This window comes from Dipodomys merriami, unplaced genomic scaffold, assembly GCF_024711535.1.
Source record: "Dipodomys merriami isolate MVZ:Mamm:240054 unplaced genomic scaffold, mDipMer1.0.p SCAF_49, whole genome shotgun sequence".
Classification (NCBI taxonomy): domain Eukaryota; kingdom Metazoa; phylum Chordata; class Mammalia; order Rodentia; family Heteromyidae; genus Dipodomys; species Dipodomys merriami.
In genome coordinates this window covers 375342-399449 of record NW_027206057.1, presented here as the reverse complement: position 1 = coordinate 399449, position 24108 = coordinate 375342, and the positions used below count along the sequence as shown (strand labels likewise).

The following is a 24108-nucleotide window of genomic DNA, read 5'->3' as shown; positions in this document are numbered from 1 at the left end:
GAGGGAGGGAGGGAGTAAAGAAATGGAATTAAAAGTCAGAATAACCAAAGAGACAGGTTAGAGAAAAGATAGCAGAGCAAGAAAGAGACAATGTCTTCTAGATAATTGTAGGGAAAGCATTCCGGGTTGATAGAGGACTGGGTTCTCAAAGGCCTAGAAGTGGGAATGTTCTGGTTTTTCTAAAGAGCAACAAAGAAGTCCTTGTGCAGGAGTTGATGTCACAGCTGAGAATGTTTAGATATGCAGTCAGTAAGAAACTAGGTGTTTCAGCTCCTTGTTGTCCATTGTTGAGTCACACTTAGGTGAGTGGGAGTGATTGGAGAAAGAATGACATGATTTGACCTCATTTGTAAAAGGATAATGGCAGCTTTTACTCTTGGTTAAATTATGTTTTGAATAGCTTTGCTGTGTTCATGGAGACTAGATGAGTTTAACCTGTCTCTTTGAGTAAGTAATACTCTCTATTGTGTGTATTGCATGAATAAAAATGTTTGGAATCTACACTGGTCCTGACAATTAAGTAGATAGAAATTCAAGCATTTAATGTGATTTAAAAAAAAAAAAGAGGAATATGAGATGGCACTTTTTTACTTTTACTTTATTTTTAGATAATTTTTTGATATTGTTCACACTTGAACCACTGATATCTAAACTGTGGCCATTTAACATTCTATACATAACATTAATGAGGCTTAAGGAGATTGAGGCCTTTTATTTATTTCCTTTTTTTTTTTTTTTTTTTTTTTTTTTTTTACAGGTTTTACCACAGTGCTTGTGGTACCTGATATTTCCCCTTTTTTTGATTCTCCATCAGAATGGATTGGGATATGCTTTTCTCACACACGAAAACCATCAGCTTGAGAAGAGAGTTTCCCAAGGGAGGGAAGCTAGTCTTAACTTGGCAGACAGTCGGATGGGTCATTATGGTGAAAGGACATCAGGAATGAGATAATAAGACCAAAACCTCTCCCAGCCAAAGTCCAAACCTCTGAAGACTCCCATAGCCCTTCCTCAGGTTGTGATACATTGTTGAGGAATCTGGAGACAGTAAGTCCTATTTAGCTACACTATTCATCTAGCCTTTCTTCAGCTTGGAATCATTGTGCCTCTTTAAATTGTCTCCATACTTTTAGGTACAGATCTATGACATTTTTTCTGGAGTTATACCATTCCCATGGTATTTTATTATTAATGGTGCCTTTTAAGCAAACAATAACTCAGGAGTGGTTTGCTTGCTTAACAATAGCTGCTTTTTTTTTGGTTTTGTTTTTTTTTTTTTTTTGGTTCAGTCATAGGGCCTGAACTCTGGGCCTGGGCGCTTCCCTCAGCTCTTAAGCTCAAGGTGAGCGCTCTACCACTTGAGCCACAGCACCACTTACAATAGCTGCTCTTTAAACATTACTTTACTACTGAATCCATTTCATTTAATAATAGACTAAGAGCCCTCAAACTCCAGAAAACAAGACAATTTACCAGACCTGGGAAATAAGTTGTAAATGTGTTGTCCAAACTATGTTAATTTTAAGCTCATCTGATAGAAAAACATCTCATTCTAGATATGGCCAGGAGTGAGCAAAGTGAGTAAAAAAATGGGGTGAGGAAAAATTGTTCTGAAAAATAATTTTCCAACTAAAATAGTAAGTATGAGATTCATGTTAGATGAGCCTTTTCTCCCTTGCCCCTCTTTTTGTCCTAAAGATGGTCTCAATATACTTTCAGTTATGGAAGACACATGTGACTCATAAAATGAAATATGGTAGATCAGTACAAATGAACCTGCATTGTAATTGATTCAACTCAGAGCTGCCTGATCAATCCTGGGAGAGATTTTCTTAAGCATACAGTTATAGCTTATGATTTAAGCCAGTATTATTCAGGTATTCTGCTGACATTTTTTTCTAACAAACACAGCTATTTAAGCAATAGAATTTTGATAGGAATATTGGTATGTTAAATATCTTCAACCTTTCTAAATAAAGGATGGTGGTGATATTTCCTCAATAATAGGAGTATTTAGACATGCCATCATTATTGTACCTATTTAAAAAAAACACACAGAGGTTACAAGAAACAAGATCTATCCTAGAAAAGTTGACTCTGGAAGCTCAAGTAGGTTAGAGGCATTTATCTAGCAGTACAGTTCACTGGAAAATGTAATCCCAACTTGATTTGAAGCAGTAGTCACAGAGTGATTCATCCTTGCATATTTGATTTTGAAACATGTTTTCCCCAGATTCTTTTAATTCAAGCTAATGTAGATGACATGGAGAGTTTTGCAATGGGAAATTGAAATGTTTAACACTCTCCATGTATAGCTAGGTAAACAGACACAGTGTTGGTAAACAGTTTGATTACTGGAATAAAATATACATAGCTTCTTGGCTTGGAATGAGGTTCAAAATAACAAAGATCAAGAAGAAAAGTATGCTATCTGCATCCTCAGAGTGTTTCTGGAAATTGCTGGAACATACTCCCCAATTGATACACATCAATTGTGTATCATTGTTATTTTAGGATAAGAATGCTATGAAAAATTCTTTATATTAGAATAAAGATATGAACAAATCTATATTATTTATAGTTCACTAGAAACTAGAAAAATATATTACACATATGTTCTTTAAGAATGAATAAGTCCTTTCAAGACTACTATTGGCTACGTTTAATCCTAGAACTTGATGGAAAAATTTTAGAACAGTTTTAGGGTCCATCTACGTGATTATTAATGAACTGGGAATCAAAGTGATTAGGAAGTCTAAATGCTCTTTACTTGTTTAGTCTTGGTAAACACTGAGAGAGGATTCTGGTCTCTAAGTATATAAAAGAGGAGTACACAAAGGAAAAGAGCCAGCTGTTCTTCTTTGGTGACCAAAAAGGCAAAAATGGGCTCCATTTGTGATCCTCTCATGGACATAGGCCTGGGCAAGATCTATGTTTGTGTAACATGGGGATAATGTGGCACTCCTTTCCTCAAAAGGATATTCTGGAATGTTTGACCTTTCATAAAGCCTTTTAGCTCTATTATTCAATTCCAAAAATGAACTGAGTTATGTTTTAATAAGATAAAAGAGTAAGTAGGAGGAAAAAGCCTTCAGAATGTTGACAGTAACACACAATCTCTGATGAGTCATGATTCTTTGTTCTCCTTTAGAAAATTTACAAGTCCAGAAATGAAAATAAATGTTTGATGGGTGGAGATCAATTTATACTTACAAATTTAAAAAATAGACCAACTCAAATAATCCATTACTATATAAGTTTAGCATGCTACATTTTAAAGAATGCTTTAAGTGTTGGTGTCTCCGCTTATTCCCACTGAACATAGCTAACAGACTGCCCCTAACAAGTCATGGAATTGTCTAGTAGGGAGTCTTGCCTGTACTAATTTTGGTTACACCCTAGATGCAATTCCATTTTCAAGACCCCTTACCCGGAGAGGATATCAGTTCCCTAGCTTCAAGTTTTAACAATCATTTCTTTGGTTTATCAAATGTTTTTGGCTGTTAATAGCATCCTTCCTAAAAGATGTGCCTTCACAACTTGGGTTAAACATTCCATCTTTTCTTCCAGCTACAGTTCAGAATAAGGGCTGGGTCTTAACATAGCTTGACTTCTCAGTCAAAACTGGACAGAAGAGAGACATGCTCACTCGAGCTCTGGCAGATTTATCCCAAGATCTGGCCAAAAGCAGGCTTTCTCACATTATTTCATTGTGTCCAGTTCAATCCAGGTCAGAAACCAGAAATGCAAAACATTCTCCAGTGTTTCTAGACCTTCAGAAATCTTCAGAAATCAGACTCTTGGGTGGCTGAAAATGTATTTATTTAAGCCTGATCCCCCTTTAAAACCATTTACCCTGCTGGATTGATAGACGCTGTGGGAGGTGGTGTGCCAACAGAAAATGACTCTAACATGTAACGTCTTATGTTCCTCATTTTACCCTGTATATTTCCATGGTTTTTCTTAATTTCTGGAACTCAGTAAGAATTCCATTATATCATTAGTCTTGACATTTTATATCAAGTATCAGTCAAAACCAAATATAAACATTTAAATTTTGATTCAGTAAATGTACAAGGAAATTATGTGTAATTTATACAATGAAGAACTTATTTTAGTGTGGTTGGTATTTGTCAAAAAATGTAAAATAATAAATAATGTTATGGGTATTGTGGTTTAGTTAATCAGTAATACTTCCTTGTCTTAGAGATTTTGCCGAAACACATAGAGACTTGAAGTTCAAAATTTCTTAGCCCGGCATGTTTGTTCATGTCTATAAACCTAATACTTTGGAAAGGAGGTGGGAAAATTATGAGTTGAAAGATACTTTGAGCTATATAATGAGTTTCTGCCCCAAAATTCAGAAAAGACAAAGACATAAAGAAAATATAATCTACATATATATCACAACTTCCAGAGGTCAATTCTAAGTTTCACAAGATTTTCTTTATGATTGTAGAACTCTTCTCTTTCAGATTAAGAAAAAGTATATTTTAGCAATACACATCTCTCTATTACATATAGAATAGTACATTCACATGCACACAAATTATGTGCTATAAATGTTTTCAAGTGTTGTGATGATACCCTATTCTACCTAGTATAATGATACATGACATTTACTAGATATGTACTTAGGCATTTTAGAGAATTTGAGCACAATTTGGACAATAACCATAAAGCCATGAAGTGTAGTCAGATGAGCAGTTATGGACCTGAGCCAGTGTAGTTTAAAGGCTCTTCCCAGATTTTCCAACATTTGTGTGACTCAGGACTCATGGCTCAATAATTTTGAACAAAAGTATCTATTTTGAACACTAGCCCAACTGAGGTATGAGGAGTGTAAACTTTGTAGTCACTTTCTAACTAAAGTACCTTGGTCAGTATGCTACAAAGTAGTTGCTCAATATCAGGGGCAAAAAGAACATACCAGCTACAACCAAGACAACATTTATTAAGCTCTGTAGTAATTTACAAAGAACTCAAGAATATTCAGTTTTTGAACTAATATCTCATGATCAATTTAATCCTATATTTATAAAAACAAATTATTTTGTAGTTTATTTTTGCAATCCTGGGACTTGAACTCAGGGCCTAGGCACTATCCCTGAGCCTCTTTGTGCTCTACCACTTGAGCCACAGCACCACTTTCGGCTTCTGCTGAGTAGTTAAGAGTATCATGGACTTTCCTTCATGGCTGGCTTTGAACTTCAATATTCAGATCTCAGCCTCCTGAGTAGTTAGGATTACAGGTGTGAGCTACCCACTAGGTTCTCTTATTGTTGTTTGGATACATCTATATACTTGGAAAAAATCACAAGTGATGTATTCATTAGGCAAGTAATATTTTAATATCATAGAACTAAGAAAATTAGACTGTTTTCTACTTTAGTCTTTTATCTTGTACATAACCTTCAGAGATAAGAACCTTTAAAGAAAGGTATATATTGGATAAGTAGAGAAAAGATAACTTTTTTGTGGAAAACATAGATTAACATATCTTTTCTCTTTCATAATTTCTCTCCTTCCCATTTTCTTACTTTTCTTCTTGTACCCATTTTCTTTTTTTTTCCTTTTTGTTAAATTTTATTTTTATTTTTTGTGAACATACTGTACAGAGGGGTTACAATTACATGGGCAATACAATGAGTACATTTCTTATCAAGCATTGCAGCCTCCTCCTTTGTTTACCTTTCACATCCCTTCCCAGCCTCCCCCTGCCCCCCACCCAATTCTCTACCCCCCCCTCCATTCCCCTTCCCCCCCCCCCCGCCCCCGCACCAAAGTTGTAAAGTTTGTTTTCGACATGACAACTTGTACTTCTCATTGTTGCAACGGGTCCACCTGTATCCTTAAACGACTTGTTTTTCCCCATCTCCTCCACAAATTATACCGACATCAAATATAGTGAAAGCAGGGGTTATACTGTGGGGGAGGGACATACAAAGCAACAAAGAAATAATCTTATAAATGCGTTAGAAACAAATGCATGAAAGAAAAAAACATTTAAATACATTTTCCTAACATCACATTATCTGACCTTTTCTGCTTGACTCATACATATACTAGACCCATTTTCTTTTTTAAAAAAATTATTTATATGGAAAATTATTTATTGTTTAGTTGACATTCATACATTTCCAAATTCTGTATATTCTGTTGAACAGCCATATTTTCTAGAAGCTTCTCCAGTTGTCCTTTTGTTGTACCCATTTTCTTATACCTTACTGTAGAGTAAAACCATTTTAGTTAGACTTTTTAATTAAAGGAAATTCAAGTCATTATTCACAATCTTCTATGTGCAAAAATATTGTAACAAATACTGAATAATTTGCAAATATTTTTCTTGTAACAAAAAAGTCTGTCTCATGTATTATTTGGCAAAAATTCCCTTCCTCCCTCCCTTCCTTCTTTTTTTCCCCTCTCTTGTCCTTTTTTTCCTAATTAAAAAATCTTGTAAAAAAAACTCTTTTCCTTAACATGTAGACACTGAACATATTTGCTTTTCTAATAATCACTTCACAATTTCATGTGCAGATGAGTTAATGATTGTTCTATATCATCACAGCTGTGTTTTTATATATCTGTATTACTAGTCTTCTTGACTAAAATACATGACATTTTAATTACTCTATAAATTAATTGTGAAATAAGTCAATGTAAGGAAAAATTAGTAGCATAATTAGTCTATACATACAACAACTAATGTAATAAATTTTCCACACTAGAAACAGAATCTAATCAAATTCAGTATTCTGAATATATAGTATTGTAAAGCAATTAAACTTTTGATGTCGTATTTCACAAAACTATTTTTTAACCTATGAGAAGAAAATAAGGAAAAATATACTTTATATGTTTCTAGATTTGTAGCCTATTTACCTACTGGTAAAAGTGTAGTAAAGAGGTGTTTTACTTTTTTTTACTCTAGAACATAATTGCATTTTTCATTAGAGAAGCATAGAGTGGGTAAGTTGATGGGTTAGTACTCTTTGAGTTCTTCATTGCTTTAACTCACCTATTTCTTAATTTTAAAAGTGGCTATTTTAAGGAAGATTTAACTGTTTTATGTTGGTAATGCTTGAGGATTTAACCAGTTCCAATTCAATCATTAAAGACTATTTTTCCTTTTCATTTTTTTTCTGCTTTGCTTTCTCCTATAGTTTCAAATGCACTGACTTATAAACTTCTCTAGAACACATCTAATAGACATGGGTAATTCTGAACATGATCCTTAGGTTCAGTTAACAGTGGATCGCATGACAATGGATCTAATTGATTACAATAATCAAAACTGGTCAGTAAGCTTTTTAATATTACATTAGTTTTTATCAAACTGTTGGAACCCCAATCACCCTTAGCAATCATTGCAATTCATTCTTAAAATTCACAAGAGAAATGTACAGATCTCTGAATTATGTTGAGTTTGTTCATCTTAGTGCTTATTTACTCATACAAATGGCTTTTTTAAAGGAGGTCATGTTCAACAGCTTTCTAGCAGGTTTGACTGAGACTGGCTTTCGTTTTCTATTACTTCATTTATTGCATTATTAAATCAATGCCTACTGTAGTTGCCAAGAAAATGTTTTATATTGCAATATGGTTGCCTCCCTGGAGTTCATTAGCTCATTTTCCTTGTATTAACTCTGTGTTTGCTACACTTCTCTCTTAATTTTCTGATTTTGAAGTCCTGTTCAATGATTTCTAAAGTCCTGTTAAAACATTAGTTTGGTCTCATATTTTCATAGACTGCTAAAATAGAAAGTAATTTTATCAATCATCTATCTCAGACCTCTACATTTGTCTCCACTTGTAGGAGAATTCTTTGAGGCAAGATCATGTCATTTAAGTGTCTATGTCAGTATACACTTGTGGACTAATTCTGGAAAACACTTGGATTTCTGGAAGCATCGGGTCTGCCCTTTCTATGACCTATTTGTCATGCTATTATATTTTAATGTTTTCAAAGAGCTTTAACACAGAAATAGAGGTTTTGTGCTTTATTTAGAACTATGTAGCTAGTGTATGAGAGTACAGAAACAGATTTTTGACTGATTTTCTAGTTTTATTTCAACTCCATTAATGTGCATAATATCTGAGTTATTTATTTGTCTGTCATCTATCACATAGATCAATATGTACTCATACAATACCATAAATTCAAAACTAAACAAGTGGATCTCTCTTAAACTTAGTAAAATGGATTTTCTGACTAACAGAAAACTGATTTCTTGTTAGTAGCTTTAATTTAGATTGTGTTTCTTTCAAACTAAGTAAAACATGCATACCTCTTGCTATTTTAACATTCATTCCTATATGCTCTGACTTTTAATATTAGTTCACTAGAAAAAGATCAGTTTGGAGGGCTAACTTCAATGAAAACTCCAGATTTTCAAAGGATTTTCAAGTATTGTCTTTATAACCTTTAACAGACTTCACTTTACCTAGTCTACAATTTGCCTAGGTCTACACAACAATGATGTGAATTATTTATGAGGGTGGAAGTCACCAATAGCTAGTGAACACCCTTGATGTTAAGTCTGTAATCTCTTTTAGGTAATAATCTGTATTAAGCAATACAAATGCTTGCACTGTCTTCTTTTCCAAAAACACCTATTCTTTGAATTTGAGATCAGAGATTTGTTTTAACATTCTGAAGGTTCGTAACTATACCTTTCTAAAACAAGAAAGAACAAAAGAGGGTTACTTATGATCAAACAGAAATCCTCACGGATACTGCTCACTTGGTTACAGAAGTTACATTTGTTTTTCTAGCTAGATTAGCACTTGCTCTCCTCCCCATGTTTCTCTATCTAAAAAAGAAGCTGAACATGCTGGGCTGTCAGCTTTTCCAGCAACACTCACAAATATTTTCCTTATGCTGCAAACTAAACCCTTGACTCAGTGTCTCACACAGTAGACATTTTTTCATTTGAAATAACACAGCTGTATTTCAGATTTTATGTCTGATACCTTTCTCCATGAGTTTAGTAGCTAAAGTTTTAAGAGAATTATATTTAATACATTGTTTTTGTGACAGAATCTCCTAAACACCAATATTAAAAAATTAAAAATAGGTGTGTTTCTATTGTTATTATGGTAGGCATAACACTTGGAACAGAAATGAAATATTGTATATATATTTTTAATTGTTGATGACTCAATTGCTTTACTCACTCTTTTGATAAAATGTATATATACATAATTAAATGAATTGATTTCATGTTTTTTCTCTTTACCATTTCATAGCAAATGGTTATGAGTTGTGTTTTGTGATGGAAGCTTTTAAAAAATTGTATGTAGAAGGACCAGGATAGTTAGTAAGTCTACAATAGTGGTAAAAAGCAATGGATATCCCATTTATCTAGCCATAAAATATGGGGGAAAGTGAGCTGGGTAAAACCTGAGAGTATAAATCTCAGATGATTCCATTACCAATCAATATCAGTTGTTCAGAAAGTTGACTGAGGTTTTTATGAGGCAAAGCACTCACTGTACAGGATCTTTGTAAACAGCAAAAACAACATCTAGATAGGAAAATCAAATAGAAAGATCTAGATAGGAAGATATGCCCTTAAGAAATAGTGGCATGTGGCTCCAAGAGCAGAGGCAGAATATAAATGCACTTTAAATTGGGTCAGAATGGATTCTAGTAGATGCATGTAAGTTAGTGCAGAGAGCAGAGTGGAAGCTGTTGTACTCACAGTACAATGCAAAGATCTAGAAAATCTCTAAGAGACTTCATTTTCCTGATAATAAATAATAATAATAATAAATAACAAACCATTATTTAGAATTAAAAATATTGGCTTCATTTAAGGTGAACATGGATAGGGAATTCCTCTACTATGAATAAAGAAATCTACTTTTAGGCTTAATAATTTAAAATGAAATTAGTAATATAATCAGTCCTATGTCTCAAATTGTTAATATTTAGATAGAACTGAAAAAATATCCATATCATGATTGATATAGTCAGTTGTGTTTCATAAAGGAAATGAATGTAAACTAGCAAAAGGAAGACAACGAGAAAAAAACTAACTGTAATGTGTTAAAATATGAAATTGTCAGGTGTAGATATAAAACTAATGGCAAATCTATGCCAGGTACTCCTTTTCTCTGTCATATTTCTTTCCTAATAAACTTTTTTACCCTTCTGGTGCTGGGCCTTGAAATCAGGCCTGGACACTATCCCTGAGCTTCATTTTACTTAAGTTTAGTGCTCTACCACTTGGTCCACAGAGCCACTTCTGGCTTTAGTAGTTTATTGGAGATAAGATATCATGTGGCATCTCAGATTCCTGAGTATCTAGGAGTATAGATATAAGCCACCAGTGCCTAGCTCTAATAAACTTTTCTATTACCTATAAAATAAAAGAAAGACAAAATTGATGATATCCAAAAAGAATCAGATTCTTTGAGAATAACCAAATAGAAAATATATTTATAACTTCAAAAGACAATTTTCATAAATGCTGATGTGTATGTTGAGACAAGCTCTCATACCAAATATTTTGTAATTCTGCATTCCTTCATTTCTTGGAGTAGATCTTCTCTTTATCAAATAATTGTTTGGGATTTTCTCCAAATATATTTCACATTAAATGCCCATTTTGTGCCAATAAAAATTCTTTTTCTTAAAGTGTGAGTGCAAAATCATCTCATTTTACAATCGCAAAAATGTGTTGTTTTTCTCAGGTATGTCTACTGAAATACGACTGCTACTATGATTAATAGAATTGTCAGATACTCAAGCACAACTGAATGTTTTCCAAGCTATTATTAATTGATGTTGCTTATTACATTTAAATTATCCTGTTCGTCCTGAAAAATCTAGAATGTAAGAAACTTTATAGGTTACATCCTATTTTCATTTCAAGCAAATTCATTTTTACTATAAACATTTCAAAGACACTAACTATGGATATTAAGCACATGCTAGCAAGTACAAATATTAACAAAAAATAGAGCTGAAGAGATAATGTTGGATTATATGAGTGGAAATGTTTGTAATATTGGAAGTTGCTAGCCATTTTTTATTTTTAGATTTTGTGCTTGCTTATTCTGGACCACCTTGGATTCTACTCCTTGACTTGAATTCTTTCCTTCAATGGCACAATAACCTTGAGATGTTAGGTTTTTCATTGGTAAAACAATTAGTAAACATCTTGAGGTTAATGGCAAGGCCCATGATTAAAATTGTCATGCATTTAAAATAAAAGTAGGCTGGGAGTATAACTTCTTAGGTAGAGCACCTAGGTAGCACCTAGCACCTAGAGAGGCTTGGAGTTTGACCACCAGCAATATAAATAGTAAAAATAAATGCTAATTATATTATCTATTTGTTCTCTTGTGCTTAAGAATCCTTTATATTTTGAAGCTTCTACCTATGCAAATGCTGATGCCTCTACTGTATACTCTGTTTTCCATGTTCCACTGTATTTTCTTTTCCTAGGAGTATCTTACAATACCTCTCCATCATTTGTTTGTACACTATGCCTTCCAGGTTTTTATCTTGAAGTAGTTATCAAATCCACAATAACCACATGTACTAAGTTGCCAGTGGCTGTGAATGTATTTCTCTAGATTAGAGTATGTCTTGGCAAAATTAATCAGTTACTAATCAATGATTAGTCAACAAAACATAAGTGGATGTTTGATCACAGGCAGGATGATATAGATATCTGGCTTCATTTACTCACCCAACTTGCAAATTAAATTGTATCAAGAATAAGAAACAAAAACAAGAAGTGCCTCATTGGGTGGTAGAAAATTTACTCACATTATATTTAGCTATTGTGATCTTCCTTATAATTGCATCCAGCTAGAACTGATGGAATAGATACTAAGGTGAAATGAATATAGATCAATTTGATGTAAAACTGAAGAGTAGATAACTTGAAAGGCTTCCTTAGATTTAATACAATCGTTACAATTAAAAACAGTACAATAAAAAAACTTGCTTCCATTTCTTGGCATTCATTTCAATAAGCATCATTTTATATGATCACATTCACATAGCATATACTGGGAGGAAGGAAGGAAAGAAGATAGAGAGAGGGAGAGAGGAAAATACCTGAATTTAACTAATTGTTTTACATATTCCTCAAGTAAACTTTTCTAAAAGCTCATTATATAGGATTATTTATTAACTGAATAGATAATAAATAAGATTCATAGGACAGGATCACAAGGGCTCAATAACTATGTATATAAGAACATATAAAATGATGCTTACCAAAATGAACTCCAAGAAATGGAAGTAAGATTTTTATTATTCTATGTTTTGCAGTTCCTTTTCCTTTTATTTTTTTCTTTCCTTTTTTCTTTGGTTTATTCCCTTCTATTGCTGTTTTTTTATTTCTGTACCCTTTGTCTTGTATATAAGTTTATCTTACTTGGGGAGAGGAAAAGGAAGCACAGAAATGGTGGGACAAAGGACAAATCAATTCAGTAGTGAAACCAACTAGATACTATGTTGGAAATGAACTATGCAACTTGAGTGCAAGGGGAGTTGGAATGGGTAAGGGAGAGAATGACTGAAGGGATGACACTGTTCAAAAGGAAATGTACTCATTGCCTGACTTATGTAACTGTAACCTCTCTGTACATCACCTTTACAGTAAAATTTTTAAAAGAGATTTAATTATGTTGAATAAAACACTGAAACTTTTGGATTTCTCATCTTCTCCCCTGCCTTTTGTGCAATTACTTTAGGTAGTAGGAAGAGACATTTATGACCTGTGGTGACTGAATAAGGGGAGCCCCTCTTTTTGATGGAGTTTGGGTGTGTGCTGGAATATTCCTTTGAAATGAGTGAGCTTCCCTGCTTGAGTCCTGTTGTCTGGGATAGCTGATGTCATCTGATTACAGTAGCCTATTTATTTTTAGTTTGCCCAGACTTGAATAACTTTTTGTCATCCCCTCCTACCTTGTTTTATTACTAAGGTTGTACATCTCAGTTTGTGTCACCTGTGGCTAGGCTCCATGACAAATCTGTTGGTTCTATATTTTGTATCCTTGGTCTTATAAAATGAGAACACAAGTTTTCCCTTTTTCAACTGCACCATGTCTATAATGGTAAAACACTCTTTGTTGGCAACAAATCATCTTGTAGGTTGGTTACTTCTCCAAAAACTTCATTCTTTTGGCATTCTCCTCAAGTTATCTAACACATTCGTCAAATTCCAGGCCAATGTCCAAAGATGGGAGGCATGAATCCACATAACTCATTCACCAGTTATCCATCCTGTGTATTTCCACAGTTCCTAAGGCAGGAAGTACTTGACTATACCCTTATATTTTTCTCTGATACTCTGAATTGACATCTCCCCTAATTCTCTGGAACTAAAGTGTAGGAATGGGGTATAATGCAAGGCAAAATAATTTCCAGTAAAGTAATGCAAATTGAGAATTATTTACTAAACATCACTCTTGTTACACAAAGGAGAAAAGTAAAACACATCTTTGTTTAATCTAGCCAAAATGCCTCATGAATGTTTCTTGTCCCCTCCTTTCTGTGACACCAATCTCCTATTATTCTTCTATGGCCCCTCCTTCCCAGTCCTTTGTGGGATCTTCTACTAGGATATTTAATTCTATTGTCACCTGGGTTTGTCTGTAGCCTTCTTTAATTTTCAATCTTTCATTTCTTCCTAGATCATCTTAACCATTTCCATGGCTTCAAATAGATTGTGTTGACTTATGCTTTTCTGGCACAAGAGGTAAGTGTTGTTTTCTATCCCCATTTTATAATATATTTATAAAGCAGGTCATGGACAATTATTAAATAATTGTGAGTGAAATAAATGCATGCTTTCTGATAGCTAAAAAATCTCTAGGATAATTCTGTGTATTTTGTGTATCAATGGAAATTAATGCAAATGAAATAAAACTTGTGCATTTATCCAGCAGCTAGAGGAAGGTTTTTTTCTTTATTTCCAGAATAGAGAATTTTTGTGTAATAATAGAGTTTTTAAAAGTAAAATTAAACTTCTCATTATAGGATTTGGGGTTTGATTCATTGTCTTTAAATCTGTAAAACTTCATGATTCTTTGTTAAACAAAAATGGACTATATACGTGGAAAAATGAATCTATTCATTCCACATTTTATCTGCTTACTTGAAGGCAAGAAAAACATAACTATTCAAAAATTAACAAAACTTTATTTTTTACTCTTGAGTTATTTATGGCTAAAGACTATTTAGAGCCTTTGTTTAAAAGTGTTTATTATTTAGTTTGAAAGAGTTTATTATTCAGTTTAAATTGTTTTACTAAAAAGTTATCACTCCAGCAATCACAAACTAAAATTTTGTTTGAAAAAGAACATTGTAATAGTTACTTTGATAGTAATTTATATTCTAACTACATGTTGAGACCTCTTTATCATAAAATGTGTTTTTGAAAACTTACTTAGGCTCTACTTTTGTGCTGCTTGATTGAGAAAAAGAATCAATTAACTGATTAAAGAATCCTCTTTCAAAATATCATACATGCTTAACTTCAGAGAAATTTCTTTGTAATTATGTAGAAATCACATTTTCCTTTATAGAAAGGTATTTAAGTAAAAATGTTATAGAATAATTACTTCAGAGGGCTAACATTGATGAATTCTTCCCAGATTAATAAGTATTATAGGTTAAACTATTACAGCTTGTTAAATTTCTCAACTGTGAAGTAAGAGTAAACATTTGAACTTAACACAGAAAGAACCACATCTGGGCCTAGGTTGTTGTTTGAGTGTTGTTACAGTAATTCTTTTAGCTTTAGTCCTCGCCTAAATACACATATAAATATAGTTATGTTATATATACAAAGCACAAATGATCAAGAAAAATGAGTAAATTTTAGATGCAAATGTTTAAGATGATTGTGTATCTATCTCTTTTAAGACATCAATGTGTGTTTTTCTTTTTGCAGATGTCTCTAATAATGAAAGAGATTTTTTAAATTTATCTTATTGTAAAGGTAGAGAAGGGTTACAGTTACATAAGGAAGGTAATGACTACACTTATTTTCTAACAGTATTCCCCCCTTGTTTTCACCTGCTTCCCTCCCTCTATTCCCCACCTCCCCCAGCCAGCCAAATTGTAGAGTTCATTTCCAACATGGTGTCTAGTGAGTATTGTTGTTGCATTGGTTCATACTTTGTCCCATCATTTCTGTGATTCCCCTTACCTTTCCCAAACTGGATAAACTGATAAACAAGACAAAATCAGAGACAGTGGCCATAGGAGTAAACCAGAGGAGAAAAAAAGGAAACACAAAAGAAATAACTGCAAACAGTATACTAAAAGAAAAAAAGAGAAAGAAAAGAAAACAAAACAACCATAAAAAAACCCTCTTATTTCTCTATTGTGAAAGAGATTCATCCATAGAAGTTGTACCTCATACAAAGTAGGAGGCAACAATGCTTGATAAGAAATGTACTCATTATCTTGCCCATATAATTGTAACTCCTCTGTACAGTATTTTCACAATAAAAAAAAGATGTACCTCAGTACCTCAGTACTGCCATGTGTGGATATTAATATATGATTACAAATTATACTGATTATTTTCTTTCACAAATTCCTTCAATTAACTGACAAAATTATAGGCAGATAAATATATATTCATCTATGAGATGAATGCAAATTATGTGAAGAAATTCACATATCTAGAAGAGATACTTTTTAAATATTTTTTTGTTTGTTAAATAGCAGTAAATTGATTGTTAATCTGTGTCTTGTCCCTAGATGCTCAAAAAATTTTGTATGATTTTAGATAATGAAATGATTCTGTGTAAAACTAAACTGTCATCATTATCCTTTTTTGATTTAAGGTAAATAATCTATAACTGATTAATTCAATGGGTAAATTTCCACATTTAAAATTTTTTCAATGGCATGTCCTTTATACAAGCTTCAACTTCAAAATGTGGTGATCTCTACCATATTCTTCAGTATTAAAATTCTATTCATTTTCAATATTTTATAAGTTTATATATGAAAATTGCAGCCAGGAAATATTGTAAAGTTTAATTTTGGTTTGCATGTAGCTTACTTAAATGCAATTAAAGACGTAAGGAACATTCTATTGTGGGTTCTGTGTGAATATCTGTGTGTGGGAGGAAAGAGAATAATGAAATCATCAAAGATTGACATTTTGGCTTTATGTTACAAAGCATATATGTATATAGCTGGAGCTAACAAAAAAAACATTTACTTTGTTTTTTTTACTTGATTTGAGCATTTGTATATCTTTCCTTAAGCAGCTTCTACAAATACAAAATTGCCAGGACCTAACATTACTTTTGTTTACTTTCCCCCTAATTTGACCACCCACAAGTTGAGTCAGAGTTGTACTTTACATTTCCTTATAACCAAAACCACATGGGAGAAGTACACTTCCTTGGGCCTCTTTAAATATGAAATTGAGTTTTGGATTCTCTGTCCAGGAAGCAACAGAGAATTTCTTCTGCTAGGGAATATATCTTCTTACTCCAGGGAATGTTGTCACAGCTGACCTAGAAAACTGTCACTCTCCAACACAGTCACAGAGCTTAGAGTTCAAAAGTCATAGAAATAAGTCAAAATCAAGAGCTTCTTATAAATAAGCAAACTTTCACTCAAAGAAATTGAGCTTTCACCCATGGTTATTACAAAAACAAAATGAGGCCTAGAGATTTGGTGCCTTACCATAGTCTACTCCAATTAATCACTAGGAGCCTATTATTAAAACATTTAATACAACATGTTTCTATAAAACTGTATTGCTTTCCATCCTATCCCATCATTTGAATGTGTTAAATATTGTCTTATAGATATCAAACATAAATAGTTGACACTAGTATAGATTTTAAATTATTTTTGGCTCTTTATAACTTTCTTTGGCCCGCTTCCCAGTTAGAGAAGTCTTTCCTCCCTTCCTTCCTTCCACCCTCCCTCCCTCCCTCTCTTCCTTCCTTCCTTCCTTCCTTCCTTCCTTCCTTCCTTCCTTCCTTCCTTCCTTCCTTCCTTCCTTCCTTCCTTCTTTCCTTCCTTTCTTTCCTGAGAATTTAACTCAAGACTTAGGCACTGCTCTTGAGCTTATTTTGCTCAAAAACAGTGCTCTACCACTTGAACCACAGCTCCAAATCTAGCTTTTTGGTGGTTAATTGGAGTTAGTAATGTCATGGACTTTCCTGCCAGGCTGGATTCAAACCATCAACCTCAAATCTCAACTTCTTGAGTAGCTAGGATTTTAGGTGTGAGCCATCAATGTCTGGCTGAGAAACATATTCTTAGAAACTTTTCCTACCTTCCCCTCCACAAATTATACCAACATCAAATACAGTTAAATACAAGGGTTATACTGTGGGGGTGGGACATACAAAGCAATGCAGAAATCATCTTATAAATATGTTAGAAACAATTGCATGAAAGAAAAAAAACATTTGAATACTTATCTTGGGGTTCATTCCCCTAACATCCACTTATCTGACCTTTTCTTCTTGACTCAGACATATACTAGTTATTGCAAAAAAGGGAAACCTTCCTTGGATTTGAAAGGCATGCTGAAATGTTGCCTTATCTAGCATGAGAGGAACTTCACAGGAATTCACAGGATTCCTAAGAGCTCTTTTTGCTCTTAGGAATTTTTAGCTACTTATTCCCAAGGCAATTATGAAAATTCTCAATAGGTAACATCACTGAGTATGTTCTGGTTTTCTGAAATTTCAAGCTACAACTATGTTAAGTTTGGTGTCCCTTCTAAACAGTCTAGTTTCAAATCTGAGATTTTAACCCCATAACTAGAACACTCCTGGATGTGTATGAAAATTTTCTTCTTCTAATAAAAAAATTAGCAATTATCTTCTTCTTTTTTAAAATCACAAACAGGCAGTGGATTTACTGATGTGTGATCACATAGTAAACATCAGAAGTTCTCAGAAGTTTAATGATTAGTCTCCTAAGCTTGACTGGGCCATTCAGAAGTAGATTTACGATGCCTGACACAAAATAGATGAGCAGCAAGTTTTAGTTTGATTCAAGAGCAATGATTACATTTGCTAGAAGGACAAATTATTTAAACTCTCTGCACTTCATATTTCGTATTATTACTTCTTGTCATTATTCTCTGTGGGGACAAGACTTCACTCTTCATCCTGTTCAATAGTCTAACAACACTATTGACATTTCCACTTTCCTTATCCAGCAGTGTTGACAATTAATTGTATTACTTTACTGGGTTGTCCAAATAAAATACCGCAGACTGAGTGGCTTACACAAAAATCTACTTTATCACAGTGATAGAGGTTAGACTGGAGCCTGCTTCCTTGGCTTGCCGATAGTCTTTAACTCACTGTGAGTTCCCTCACATGGTCTGGCTCACATCCCTCACATCTCTTTGCATGTCCAAATTTCATTTTGTAAGGATTCCATACCAGTTAGACAGGATAAGGGCCCATTCTAATGACTCAGTTGTTTTTTTTAACATAATAATATCTATAAAAGATAGTTCTTTAGATATAGTCATATCATGAGGTACTAGGGATTAGGGTTTAACAAGGTGTTAGATGGAAGGACACAATTCAGCTCAGAACTTTCAATCATCAGATGCTTTAATCCCTTAAAACAATAAAATAAAGAAAGAAAAAAACTAGAATCCATGCACTTTTCTCCATCCTTTCCTATGCAAGCTATTATTATTTCTGAGTCAGAATGGGCAGTTTCTATGATTTTCCAGGATGCTCTGATTTGGGGTATTTGTGCATTGGTAGAATCCCCTATATTTTAGTGTGGGCTGGCTCAATTAGGGACACAAAATTAGAATATGATAAAATTGATAAAATGCCACTTTTGTTTATATGTTACAAAAAGAAGTAGGGACTGACTTGTTTTTTCTCTTACTCTCACTCTTACCTTGATAAAAGCCAGTTGCTGTATTGTGACTGATGGATAGAGAGGATTTACTGGCAAGGAGCTAGCCCACTGGCCAAGAGCCACCAGGAGACAAAGCGCTCTTCCAAGAATTGAATTGAAGAACTGAATGCTTCTAATGAGCATTTGAGTGGGTTTGGAAGTGTAAACCCCTCCACTCAAACCTTGAGATGATACCTGGACTAAAACTTTGTGAGTGGAGAGCTAGAAAATCCAATTAAAGTGGGAGCAGATTTCTGCTAAGAAAAGCTAGGGGAAAAAAATGTTGGTTTTTAAGATTTGATATCCAGCCAGAATAACTAGCATATCTAGTTATTTTGATGGTCTAAAAGTTGTCTACCTATATCCTTTATAGGACTTCCTCAGATAGGAATCAGACTTAGCATTTAACACAAATAAACCTATGTTCCACTGAAATCACTCAATAGCTTCCTATTTATTTCAGACCAATGAATTAACATGATAAACAGAGGCCTTCTTAGTCTGGTTCCATCCAGGTCCCCAGCCTCATCTCACATTCAGTTTTACTCTCTGCCAAGCTATAATGAAATTCTTTCGGTTCCTTGATATTAATTCTGCTGTTTATACAAGTCATTTGCTCTTCCTAATGCTCATTTCTCTTTTGTTTACCTTGTTAACACCTATTCTTCATTCACATAAAAAACTCATTTTTTTAAAGCAGGCTACCTTTCTCCAGGTCAAATGTTCTTAGAAACAGTTGCTGAAGAAAGTTTTATCAAGGGATTCTGTGAATAATATCTTTGCTACCTACTGACATAAAAGCTGCTTAAGATAAGGACATAATAAATGCTATAACATAATAACTGTGTAGTTTATATTGTAAATATTGGTAAATATTGGTCAGGTAACAAGTAAACAGTTGGATACTATTTACTATTAATTTTTCTGTGGCCCTCTTTGTCAGCAACTTTGCTTATTAATACTACAAAAATTCAAACTATATGGTGCTATTATCTTTTACAACTAGACTTTTCTGACAATACTTAAGAGGTTGCTACCTTTAGGGAAAGAGTACAAAACCATGTTTCTCAACTTATAGTGGTATTTAATCTTCCACAATCATGGTAAGCTTATAATGTGCTGAAAGAATAAAGAATGAACATCTGATGGAATATGTCAGGTTGAAATATGTAATAAAAAATTGAATACTAAGACTTGTTTATTTAAAAATTGCACCTCTTATTTTCAGCAGATCTGTCAGCTGAGTGACAAATGTACATATGGCACAGCCTTACAGTTTTTTAATGGAAAGAATTTACTTATTGGGTAGTTGCATCTGTATGTAAAAGTGAGCCACTAATACCTATGTGTCACACTTTGGTGTTCATGTAAATCATGCAATGTCTTTGGAACAGTATGCATTATCATTCACATGAACTAGAATTTGAACACAAGTAAATTACAGCAAATTTGGTATTTCTTTATTTTACAGCTTTGGCTTTCTATCTTTTTTGTGTTTTAATATGAACATGTTTTTTACCTGCATGCAAATTCAGCTGAGCACTCTATTTAATACTAGTATTATGTTTAATGTTTTCAAACAGTAGACATTCATACACATTAAAAGGGATAGGATATGAAATAGTATTTTAATGGAGGCAAACAGAGGTCATTTTTAACCCACTAATGGTAGAGTCTGTTGCTGGAGATTCTGAGTTTTATAGAGAATTTGGATATCTGAATTTTATCTGAAATATCTCAATTTTGCAAAATAGCTCCAATAAATTTGCTTGATTTAATAGAAACAATGGCTCCTTTATGGTATGGTATGGTTGAGAAAATATGTGAATTTTGGAGAGAGACACAAATCTGAATTCTGACTCAAATAGTTTCTCATGTGGCTGGAAAGTTCTTTGATCTATGCTGAAACTTCACGTCTTCAGTTTTAAAATGAAAATATATTATTGGTTTCTTTAATTTCTGAAATATAAGGGATCAAGAAATCATTTTTATTAGCATGATTCATTATAGTTAAGCTTTCTTTCCTTTTGCATTCTATAATCTTAATTCTTCATATCCTCTACCAAGTTGATAGTAGTCACATTCATGATTATCTGCTTTCTCGTTTTTATTTAGCAAATATACTTCATGCCTGGAGAGTGGTCAATTATGATTTAACCTGAAAACTAAAATGAATCGTCTATGGAACACATCTGGAAATAACATCCTTATTGGGGGCAAGTGCTAAAGTTATTTTTGTAAGAAGGATAGTGACCAAATGTGCTACTGAGGAATGAGTTGGAAGAATAATACAAGGATGGCCCTAAGGAATGAAGTAAGACATTCATATTTAGGAACTAAGTATAACATAAAGTTATTGGTAACATTGGAAATGATTTTTCCAAGGATTCCAAAATCAAAGTTCTCTGTAGTATGTCTGGTTGGTTGGTTGATCTTGGTTAAAGATGGGAAACTTTTCTATAATCTAGGTACACTAAATTTCTGGGTGTTTTTCCCTAATCATAATCAGCACTTGCAAAGTTATCATTTTTTGTGTGAAAATACCATACAGAGGGGTTATAATTACATGGGCAAAATAGTGAGTACATTTCTTATCAAACATTGTTGCTTCCTCCTTTGTTTCCCCATACCATCCCTTCCCCTCTCTACCCCTCCAACTTCTCACCCCCCCTACAGCTCCACCCCGCCACCCCACATAGATACTAGACCTAAGAACCTGTTTAGAAACCAGGTGCCAGTGGCTTACGCCTAGCAGATCACGGTTCAAAGCCAGTCTGGCAGAAAGTCCGTGAGACTCTTATCTCCAATTCACTACTAGAAAACTGGAAGTGGTGCTGTGGTTACACTGGTAGAGCGCTCACCTTGAGCTGAAGAGCGCAGGGATAGCACCCAAGCCCAGAGTTCAAGCCCCACGACTGACAAAAAAAAAGAACCTGTTTTAGCCAGGCATTGTAGTTGACTCTGTAATCCCAGCTACTCTGGAATCTTGAGGATTCTAAGCCAATCTGAATAAAGTTAGGGAGACCCTAACTCAAAAGTAAAGTACAGAGTTGATGACTTGGTTTAAATGGTAAGCCAGAAAGAATCCTATATGCCTTAAGAAATGTTTATTGGGAACTGTCTACAAAAATTGATTAATTTAATATATTAATATGTTGATTCACTAGTCTCACCCAATGAGGCTAAAAATGTCCTATCACATCAGTTTAAAATTCATCTCTGTCAGATATTGACTGTTACAGGCAAAATGTTTTTCTTAATTTTATTGTAGTGTTGTAGAGATATAATGTGATGTAATCATGTTCTATGGAAAATATAAATAGCAAAATCAGAAGGGCATATCAAAAATTCCTGAACCAGGAAGTGGCGCAGTGGATCAAGCGGTAGAGTGTAGAGTGCTCGCCTTGAGCTGAAGAATGCAGGGACAGCGCCCAAGCCCAGAGTTCAAGCCCCACAACCGATCAAATAAAAACAAAAACAAAAACAGAGTCTCATGGATTTCATAAAAAAGCTGGAAGTGGCGCTGTGGCTCAAGTGGTAGACCACTATCCTTGAGCTGAAAAGCTGAGGGACAGCGCCCAGGCCCAGAGGTCAGGTTCCCCTCTCCCCCAAAAAATTCCTGAACCAGAAATGGAGTACCAGCAGCTCATATCTAATTCTACATAATGAAAAAGCTAAAATAGTGGGCATTTGAACTCCAGCCCAGCACAGGCTGAACAATCCACAAGAATCATTCAATGGAAGAAGAAGCTAGGTATGGCACGCCTTTCATCACTGCTATGGCAAGAAGAAAAAAAATAGAAAAATCCTGGTCCAGGCACATGTCTAGGCAGGAAAGGAGTCTACCTCAAGAAAGAAGCAGTGACACATTTATAAGATTATAAGATTATTTATTGCTTTTTATGTCCTTCCCCACAGTATAACCCCTGCTTTCACTGTATTTGATGTCCGTATAATTTGTGGAGGGGAAGGGGAAAAACAAATTATGTAAATAGGGATACAGGTGGACCCATTGCAACAATGAGATGTACAAGTCGAAAATGAACTTTACAACTTTGGTGCGGGGCGGGGGGTGTGTGTGTGTGTGTGTGTGTGTGTGTGTGTGTGTGTGTGTGTGTGTGTGTGTGTGTGTGTGTGTGTGTGTGTGGAGAGGATTGGGTGGGGGGGCAGCAGGGAGGATGGAAAGGGATGGGAAGGGGAAACAAAGGAGGAGGCTACAATGCTAGATAAGAAATGAACTCATTATCTTGCCCATGTAATTGTAACCCCTCTGTAGAGTAGAAGCAGCGTATAAAAGTGCTAAAGGTAGGGCTCACAAGTCCAAGTAATAGCCCCCCAAAATGAATAAATTAAATAAATAAATAACTCTTGAACTGGAGTAATTTTAGAGACATTGTTATTTAATTCCTATATTTACAGATTCAAGAAACTTGTAGAAATTAAATGGCTTGCCCAACATCAAATGACTTACTGGAATATCTGCTTCTTATTTTAATACTATTTTTTTCTTCGAACAATGTGTTGATAACCTTGATAGAAACAGGCAGATAACTGAAAAGAAAAATATCCTTCTCACAAGGAATCTGATCAAACAAGCAAAATGATTTGTTGTAGTAAAGGGAAGGAGACATGAAATGAAATAATAATTCTAGATATGAAGGAAAATATAATAAAGCAAATTGTCTGTAGTCATTATTTTACATTTCCACTTTATTAGTTAGATTTTCTCAGTTGAAAGGGAATATAAACAGGACAACAGAGGCATAGAATTCCAGCAGAAGAATTTTTAGTTCAAATTCACCAGTTTAAATGATGATAATAGTTCTTGAGCATAATTTCCTGATAATACATTTTCATGAATGTCATTTCATGTGGGAACAACCTGAAGTCTATTTACCTTGTTAAAACACAGACACTAACAATTCAGTAGAAAATTGTTTTATTCATTCAGACATTTTTTCCTACTCAGTGTCAAGCAACCCAGAAGTTCAGATCAAAGGAAACACTGTAATGAAATCAAAGAGTCCCACAGCCAGTAATTTGAAAAGCAAAGTTTGGACAGAATGCCTGGGCAGGAGTCCTAACGCTGCACCATTGGAAAATGATATAACGATTCATTACTGAGGGATTCTCTCATCTGTAAAAATGAAGATGGTATAAGGACCCATATTAGGTTATTGGTGACTATCAAAGAAATAATAATAATAGTGATAATTTGAGAC

General features: G+C 34.0%; 1 long non-coding RNA gene across 2 annotated transcripts in view; it reads left to right on the top strand.

The window, feature by feature from the left end:
• Positions 1-362: 362 nt before the first annotated feature.
• LOC138809287 (uncharacterized) overlaps positions 363-24108 on the top strand; it is a 52454-nt gene continuing 28708 nt past the window's right edge. The window contains exons 1-3 of one of the 2 annotated variants that reach the window (XR_011366771.1): positions 379-447; positions 13660-13724; positions 21002-21200. This is a non-coding gene — a long non-coding RNA (uncharacterized lncRNA). Of the gene's footprint in view, positions 448-13659; positions 13725-21001; positions 21201-24108 lie in introns of both variants that reach the window. The other variant, XR_011366772.1, reaches the window with a different exon arrangement.